The 9,066-nt window shown below is 38.4% G+C and overlaps 1 pseudogene; it reads right to left on the minus strand.

Moving 5' to 3' along the window:
- Positions 1-7,109: 7,109 nt before the first annotated feature.
- LOC110155185 (carnitine O-palmitoyltransferase 2, mitochondrial-like) lies at positions 7,110-8,592 on the minus strand (annotated as a pseudogene).
- Between the last annotated feature and the right edge of the window lie 474 nt (positions 8,593-9,066).

Below are 9,066 nucleotides of genomic sequence, written 5' to 3' on the forward strand. Positions count from 1 at the left end.
CACATGTAATTGTATCATTTGGTATCTTTTTGACCCAGTTTACAAAGTGCTAAACTATTACTACTTTTTCCCCACTGTTTATGTCTTATCCCCATCTGTCAGTCCATTCTATGTAACTTCAGGACATTTTGCACCTTAGCTTTGTGAACTTATCTACCACTGGATGCCTTCTTCTTGTTCTTCTGTAGAAATTGAACTTTACTTTGGAGAGATGCTTCGGTCAGAAATGTATAAATGTGCATATTTAAAGTATGCTAGAAAAAACAAGTGGGATTTTCAAACCTTATGCTTTTGTAACAGCATAGAATAATCATTTGAAATAAAAAATGTACAAAAGTGCATGTTGTCTTGTGTATCTTAATGCAAATTCAAAAGTATTGTCACTTTTCTGGTGGCAGCCTGCTTGTCTCTATGAAGATGTTAGTTCTTTGCATGGAATAGTCCACAATATGGTCTTACATGTATTATTCTTGCATCAGTTTAAATGACAAATACTTTTATGGCTCAAAATATCTGGAAAAACATGCATTTCTACTGTGAGCAGGTTCCAATCTCCTCTGATCTGATGGGGAAATTGACTTGTTTTCTCATCTCTATGGAGATAGATAAGTTCAGTGTAGTGTTGTGGAATGTTCTATGGTCACAGCAATTGCATCGCCATGGAGACAAGCAGCTTGCCAGAAAAGTGACATAGTGCACCTTTAATTCTTCACTATCCTGTAAGCCTCGTATCATCTCTCTCTTTTTTACTTCACATCCAAAAGTCCATCTAGTCTTGGTTTAGTTTTGGTTTAGACTGTTGACTGTAGAAATAAATGGACATAGCTAACGCACTAACTACAGCCTTCCAAATAGGACGGAGACATTTAAAACTGTCACCCCTTTCCCTAGAAATGCTGCAGCAAGCCTTGGCATTTTGGTTTGAAAATGTTTATATCAATGTGCTCTACAGAATCCAGTGGTGTTTTTACTTTGCAGTTTTGTCTCTTAATACTTTTATATTTCTGTTATGGATCCGGGCTCCAAATTTGCCCCTAGAAACACTAGCCTTGTGAGCTTCATTTATGACACTCCCTTTGTCCATTTCTTAATCCAGCCTATGGTTCAGACCTGGTTTAGTCCATCTCTAAACCTGGAAATTCATAAACCAGGACTAACCCAGCATCAAACTAGGACCAAACCAGGACAATACACCTTTCATTAGTCCTTCTAGTCCTGGTTTAGATCTAGTTTAGACCTGTTCTAGTTTAGCCCACCCACTATGTTTAAAGTATCCTGGTTACACCCCCTACTTGTTTTCATGGGGATAGAAAAGTTGAATGCGTAACTGTGACACATTATAAATAACATCTTTATGGAGACAAGCAGCTGACAAACCATCTACCAGAAAAGTTGCATAGTGCACCTTTAATTCTCCAACAGATTGCAAGTCTCATATGGACCTGGTGTGAAAGAAGGACAATTTTTGGGTTACGTTTCTCCCCATGCAAATCTGTCAAGTCTTGTTTTAGACCTGGTTTAATCCTAGTTTAGACCTTGAGTAGTCCTGGTTTAGTTGCATAGACCCGTTCTAGTTTAGCCCACACAAATCATTGCAGTATCTTTAATGCACTTTTAAAGACTTGGAAAATCACTTCTTAATGAATGAAGTGCTCTTCTTGTCTTCAGTTCAGTGACTCCATTTTCACAATTAACATGTTCTGAAAATAGACCCAGGATCTAAGTAACTCTCCCTGTGCTCCTTGTGTCGGCCGCTGTGATGCACTTGGATTATCATATTGTCATTGTGGTGACAGAGATTCATGTTTTTTTCATGTTCATGTTCACAACAAAAAATGTTATATAAATGGAAGAATGACTTTATTTCTTCTAAAAGAACAGGCAAATATACTGTATACATGTGGACTAAATCAAACTGATGGTTTAATGTATGATTTTGGAAAGGAAAATGAATTGGATGATATCATAGTTGAATTTGCTTTAGTTCTACTTATTGCTTTTCATTTTTTATATTTTTGTTTTAAGAATACATCAAATATATAAGAAATAAAGACCCATTCTTAACTAAAAAGTACTAAACCAGGTCTAGTCCAGGTTTAAAATTAAATTGTGGAACAAAAATGTGTGTGCTATTGTCTGGAACCGTGCAGCTGGTGACAAAGAACAGCATCATCTGTTTTTTAAAGGAATTTCTTAAAACTGAAAGAATTCAACTCAACAGATAAAAAAAAAAAAGACCTAATGCATGTGCTGGTGCTTTATTTTGCTATTTGGTCCACAAATCAATTCCTATTCTTAATTCCAAACAGGCTCCAAATTTGTCCCTATAACTTCTAACCTCTGTGAGCTTCCACCTGTTTTGTTTTGACAGTGTACTGCACAGACAGTGTGTAAATATCTCATTTTGACCAACAAAAGTGACTTCTGTGACTTTTGAACATCATTGTAAAGCGATATTTGAGAAGGATGTAATGTGTACAGTTTGTGAACATCAATAAAAGTGACAGAAAGCTCACATTTTCTCCCTCCTTGTTCTTTTCCCTTCATTTATACTAAAAAAAGTTGTGATTATTCTTTGTTCTTGATCTTCCACTGATCTGGTAGAAGGGCATAAATGTGTGCTGTGTGACTTGGATCTGGCAACAATGAAGGCTCCTCAAATTTCAGTACAGCCATTATCTGATATGATATAATATGATATATTATATTATACTATATTATAATATGATATGACATGATATGATATAATATGATATAATATAATGTATATAATATAGATTCAGTCAAATTCTTACATTTCTGCTGTTAAACAGTGAAACTATTATCTGAAGCCACTTCATATTGGAACTCATTGCATGGGGAAATTGACTGGAGCAGGGCTTGGCTGGTTGGCAAGAGGCTCTGCATTTATAACACAATTAAAGAAGTTAATTTCAAAATTCTCCATAATATTTAGCCAGCCAAAAAAAAAGTTAGATTCAAATTAAAGATTGATTACAACTGTGACTTCTGTTGCACTGAAATAGAAAAAATCACTGACATGTTTTACCACTGTACATACAGTAAGAACATCTGAAACCATATACAACAACTCATCCAAATCAAAACCAAACACTTGATCAGCCTCCAGGAAAGTGACATCCTGTTCTTTTTCACCAGCCCCTCCATCCCCAAAGATCTTGAACTCCTCATTCAGACTCTCAAAACCATATGCCAAATAAACCAAATATTCATCACTATAATATCGAAATCCAACAAAACTTTCAAACGATAAAACAGGTCCAAAACAAAAAAAGCTGTTAAAACTTAAAATATCTATAAAAAATATAGTATAGCTTTATTTAATTTTTGACATTATTTTGATTTGATTATATTTCTTTCTTTGTTGTTGTTTAGTTATGGTTTCATTCCTTCTGCTCCCCTGTATGATAATTTGCAAACCACCCCATACTGTAGAAAAAAAAAAAAAAAAAAAAAGACATATGTATGTATGTTTATGTATGTTCATATGTGTGAATGTATATGTATATTTTCCACCCCTCACTCCTACCTTAACTGTGAACTGGACTTTGCATTGATGCAACAACAATCCAATCTGCACTTTATTCTGTATATACATTTATTGTTTTGTCTTGTTGTTATGTTTTTGTAATAATAAAAAAAGAGCCCCTTTATAATAACCAAATATAACAATATTCCCAAACAGTAAAACAGGTCAAAAACAAAAAAAGCTATTAAAACATACAATATCTGTAGGAAATACCTAACATAAAATGTGATACTGTTCTAAGGCTTTTGATTTGGTTAAGTAGACTTGGTTCAGTGGTCTTGTCTTGTTTTTTTCTCTCTCTCTCTTGTGTAAGTGACTGCATATCAGCCCAGGTCTCCTCTGTGTTAGTTCTGTGTTTTTGTGTGTGTCTTCGATGTCAATGTCCCTGAACATATTGAATTACAAAAACAAAACCCAGACACAGACACTTTCCTGCTCATGTTCCTGCGCCATTGTTGTTGTTGTCGGAAGTTTGTGCGTCAGTATAAGTGTCGTACCAGGATTTGGTGAAACTGAGAAACGTTCCGCGTTGGTTGACAAACCGCGATCAAATGCGTTCATATTTTGAATGCATTATTTTCTTTGTACTTAATTAATTAATTAATTGCTGGTGCCCAGAGCCAGGACTAAACAAGGGGAATCAAAGTTTCAGATTCATGCAGCTAAAACCTGGAACAGTCTGAACATGTGAGACAGACTCGACTCAGACTCAAACTCAGAACACTTCTGTTTAACTGCGTCTGACTGAAAGGTTTTCATTTTTCATTCTGCACTCTTCTCTCTCATTTAATGGTTTTTATTCTCTTTTTAATTTTATGATGATTATGTTTTGATTTGTTTGTATTGTGATTTTTATGTATTTCTTATTCTGTAAAGCACTTTGAATTATTGTGTGTACGAATGATGCTGTACAAATAAACTTGCCTTGCCTAATTAATCACAATTAACACGTTAATGTCCCTCTCCTATAAATAATAATTAGTAACAGGAATTAACTTCAGTCTGGCTTTGTTCACAGCTACAAGATCTTTGACACGTGTTCAGTTAGGGAATGGAAAGTTAATATTTTTCTAAAGTCTATTTTATATCTGCTACAAATGCTGCCTTACTGTTCAAACGTGACTTTATTTATTTTACCAAGTAAGTAAACTGAAAACAGCTTGATTTGTAGTGAGAAAAAGTGTTGGTGTTGGAGAATTAATCAAAATAATAACTGCCAGAATTTTTTACTCTAGAATAATATAGTTTTTTAAATTATTATTATTTGTAATAGCTGTCATGTTGACTTTATTTCTGAGAATCTGTCAGGTTTAAATTCATAAAGCTGCTCATATACACCACTCGTTCACATGTGCTTTAGGTTTTTCATCGGGATACCTGGCAGGAGCATCCAGAGACTGCAATACATCCAGAACTGCGCTGCCAGGATCCTGATGAGGGTGCGAAAATTTGACCACATCACCCCCATCCTGAAATCCCTTCACTGGCTCCCGATCACACTCAGGATTGAGTACAAGGTCTCCCTCCTCACTCACCAATGCATCCACGGTCACTCCCCCCAGTACCTTAAGGAACTCCTCACTCCCCAGACCCCCTCACGCACCCTCCGCTCTGCAGCCACCAACACTCTCCAAACCCCCAGAACCAAACTTTGCACCATGGGAGATCGGCCTTCTCTCTCTGCTGCTCCAAGGCTTTGGAATGCTCTCCCCGACCACCTGAGAGCCCCACAATCTAGTTCTGTTTTTAAACAAAATCTTAAAACACACCTTTTTACTAAAGCCTTTTGTTAATTGTATTTTTATTCTGGTTTTATCTTATAAATTCCTGCACTGGTTTTAGCTTGATCCACTGTTTTTCCGATGCACCTTTTTACTCATTGTTTTTACCTGTAGCACTTTGAGATTATTTTATGTAAAGTGCAATATAAATAAAATGTATTATTATTATTATTATTATTATTATTTTCTCATTTCTGTGTCTATCCTTTGAAAATATCAGATCATGTTCTTCATCTTATGTTTTGTATTCCAAATTCAACTCAATTCAAATGATAAATCAGATATTATGTGCTATTGTTCAGATTTGTTCTGTACTCCACTAGTCCAGTAGTGCTTGTCCAAAATACTACTTTGTACTTCTTCTTGAGTAATTTGAGTAAGTATTTGGCTCCTCTATTCTGTCAAGCATCAAATCATCTGTGCACTGTTTTCCTCACAGCCTTTTGTATATAAAGTTGATTTCTGGATTTATATTACTATATGTCTGTTTTGTAATATAGTTATACAATATATCGGTATCGGCCAATACCAATACTGGAACTGATATATCACCCAACCCTAATTTTCATCTTTTTTTGTCAATTCTCTTTTTAAAATGTGAACTTTGAACAGAACCCTTTTATTAAAACATAAATCACAAATCTAGTCACAATTGCAAAGGTGGTCAAAAAAAAAAAAAAAAAAATTCTTCCCAAATTGTTCAGCTCATCAGAGGAAAAATAACCTAAATACTAACCAAAACATACATTTATATGCCACATATAGCAATCTTTCCCAGGAATTCTTAATTCTAATGGACAATAATTTATGGAAGCCCGTTTCCACCAGTAAATAAAAAATGAAAGCCTCACAGAAAGTCAGAATTATGAGTTTTAAAGTCCTAATTATGAGGTTTAAACTTATAACTACTACTACTGCTATGTTCCACAGTATTAAACAAATCTTGTTTTTATACTACTACTGGTGTCTTTATTTCTCCAAACTACTGCAAAAACATGTATTTTTACTGTTCCTGGTGTAGTCCTGGTTTAGTCCTGGTTTAGACCTGATTTAGACCTGATTTAGTCCGTGTTTGTAATGACCGAAAGGACGAGATTGCGGATACAAGCGCTCGAAATGAGTTTCCTCCGCAGGGTGTCTGGGCGCTCCCTTAGAGATAGGGTGAGGAGCTCAGTCACATGGGAGGAGCTCGGAGTAGAGCCGCTGCTCCTCCACTTTGAGAGGAGCCAGTTGAGGTGGCTCGGGCATCTGTTCCGGATGCCTCTTGGGCGCCTCCCTCGGGAGGTGTTCCGGGCATGTCCCACCGGGAGGAGGCCCCGGGGAAGACCCAGGACACGCTGGAGGGACTATGTCTCTCGGCTGGCCTGGGAACTCCTCGGGGTTCCCCGGGAGGCCCTGGAGGACGTGTCTGGGGTGAAGGAAGTCTGGGAGTCCCTGCTTAGACTGCTGCCCCCACGACCCGGCTCCGGATAAGCGGAAGAAAATGGATGGATGGATAGTCCGTGTTTAGGCCTGGTTTAGACCTGGTTTAAACTTGGTTTAGTCCTGGTTAAGACCTGGTTTAGACCTGGTTTAGTCCTGGTTTAGACCTGATTTAGACCTGGTTTCGACCTGGTTTAGTCCTTTAGTCCTGGTTTAGACCTGGTTTCGACCTGGTTTCAACCTGGTTTAGTCATGGTTTAGACGAGGTTTAGACGTGGGTTAAACCTGGTTTAGTCCTGGTTTAGAACTGGTTTTGACCTGGTTTAGACCTGGGTCAGACCCGATGTAGTCCTGGTTTAGACCTGCCTCAAAAACCCCATTTGGAATGCCAATTGAGCGATAGAATCTGAACTCAACTTGTTCTTTTTCAACTGCTCTTTACCTCCCTTTTTAAACATCAAATCACTTAGGGTCAATTTCGATACTGCTGCATCAAAATTCTCCTTGGCTTTTTGAATATCGCTTTTCAATTTACCATCTAAGTTGAACTGCAGTCTTTGAACAGTGGAGGCCGAGTCTACAGCGGCAGGAGCAGAGCCAGGGTTCACAATGGGTTTTTCCATTGTATCTTTGAAGATTTTAGTCATGAGTGTGACTATTGTCTCTCCATCTCTTCCTGAATGCTCAAAACTGATCCCTGCATTTCCGTCTTTGGTTATGATGATATTGAAGGACTTGTCAAACCAGCAATTACACCCATCTCCATGAAGCATGGTGTGACACATGTGAATATTGTCCTTCATAACTTGGTCATCAAGACAGAGGCAAAACAATGCACTGTCCACGGTCTGTAAAAGTCCTCCGTTGCCACTGGCGATTAGTAGCTTCTCCCTTAAACCTGCCCACACGTCTCTATTCTCACTTGTTAAGACACCAATCGGCACTGGAAGCTGCTGGGGTTTCATCTGACAAAATGTACTTCAAATGAGAGTGAATCTCTGCCGGATTCACCAAATTTCCACCGCGATCGACAATATCAAACGTGTACAAATTGCCTTTTCACATCACTAAAAGATGCCTTCCCTTCTCATCCATAAACAGCTCGTCTCTTCCTTGTTTTGGCAATCTGGTAGAATTGAAAAGCTGTAAATACTGGGACATGTCCAAAGGATATGCGTTGACCAGGTAGGCTGCATAGCAGGACAGCGAGGAGGGAACCCAACGGATGAACTTTTTGAATTGGTCTGTGTCACTTTTAGCAGGGTTCATGTGGAAGACTTCAGGTTCTAGTACTCCTGCTCTCAGTGTTTTCACATAACGAACGATGGAACACACAATGTTGGTGGCACGGATGAGCTGGTCGTTGTATTCTGGTTTGGGGTCGGGACTGAAGCAGGCGAAGGGGTTAGAGTTGATGACGACAGAGTTCCGTTCACAGAGGTATTCGTCAAAAGCAGGTGCTGGAAAAAAAAAGATAAAGTTAGTAATACAAATAAGCAGTGACAAATTCCATAATACATTTTGGGTGCATATTGTGATTTCTGTTTAATGTTTGTGTTTCTTTTACATGTGTGTCACCTTGTGCAAAAAGATGGATTCTCAGGATATTTGTGAGTTCACAAACTCCCGAGAATCCATCTTGAGATGCTCTCACTGTACGATTTAAAATTGACCGGTGCAGTGCTCGGCCCAATCACAGGGCTTCTGTGGCAGGGGGAGGAGTTTCAGACAACATGATGACAACTCCAAGCTCCAGGTCTACACCGAGCAAAACAAACATGGCGGCGCAGGTGGATCGAGCTCAATCAGCTCGAGGCAGTCTGCTGCAAGTCCCTCCATTTTCTATACACTCAGCGAGCACCAGATGGAGAATGTGTAGAAGTGAGAGTGAGTGACACACAGATCAGGTATGAGCCAGAATAAAATGTGTGTGCTCTGGAAAAGGTGTGCTGTTTTGGAAAAGAGAGAATGTATTGATGGAGTCCACAGATGATTTTATTCTGCTGCAAGGTCTGGTCATTGTAATGCCATTTTCCTTGTTGAATTTAATGTTTGATTTTATGAGCTATAACATGAGCTTCCCCAGGGACTGCGCTTGCGTTGGCCGAGTGCCCTCACAGGATCCCAGTGAACCTGTCAGAAAAAGCCATAAGACTCTGCCAAAGAGGCAGGGCAGGCAAAGAAAAAGCCCTGCCGAAGTGGTGAAGCCAAGCAATGAGATGTAAAGAAGTGGCTCTGCTTTTTTAAAAATCATTGTTAATTGAACACAAACACTATAAAACACTAATGGGGCCTAGACAATTACATGAAAAT

Source organism: Boleophthalmus pectinirostris, unplaced genomic scaffold (genome assembly GCF_026225935.1).
Source record: "Boleophthalmus pectinirostris isolate CB_2022bp ecotype Guang Dong unplaced genomic scaffold, ASM2622593v1 HiC_scaffold_14, whole genome shotgun sequence".
Classification (NCBI taxonomy): domain Eukaryota; kingdom Metazoa; phylum Chordata; class Actinopteri; order Gobiiformes; family Gobiidae; genus Boleophthalmus; species Boleophthalmus pectinirostris.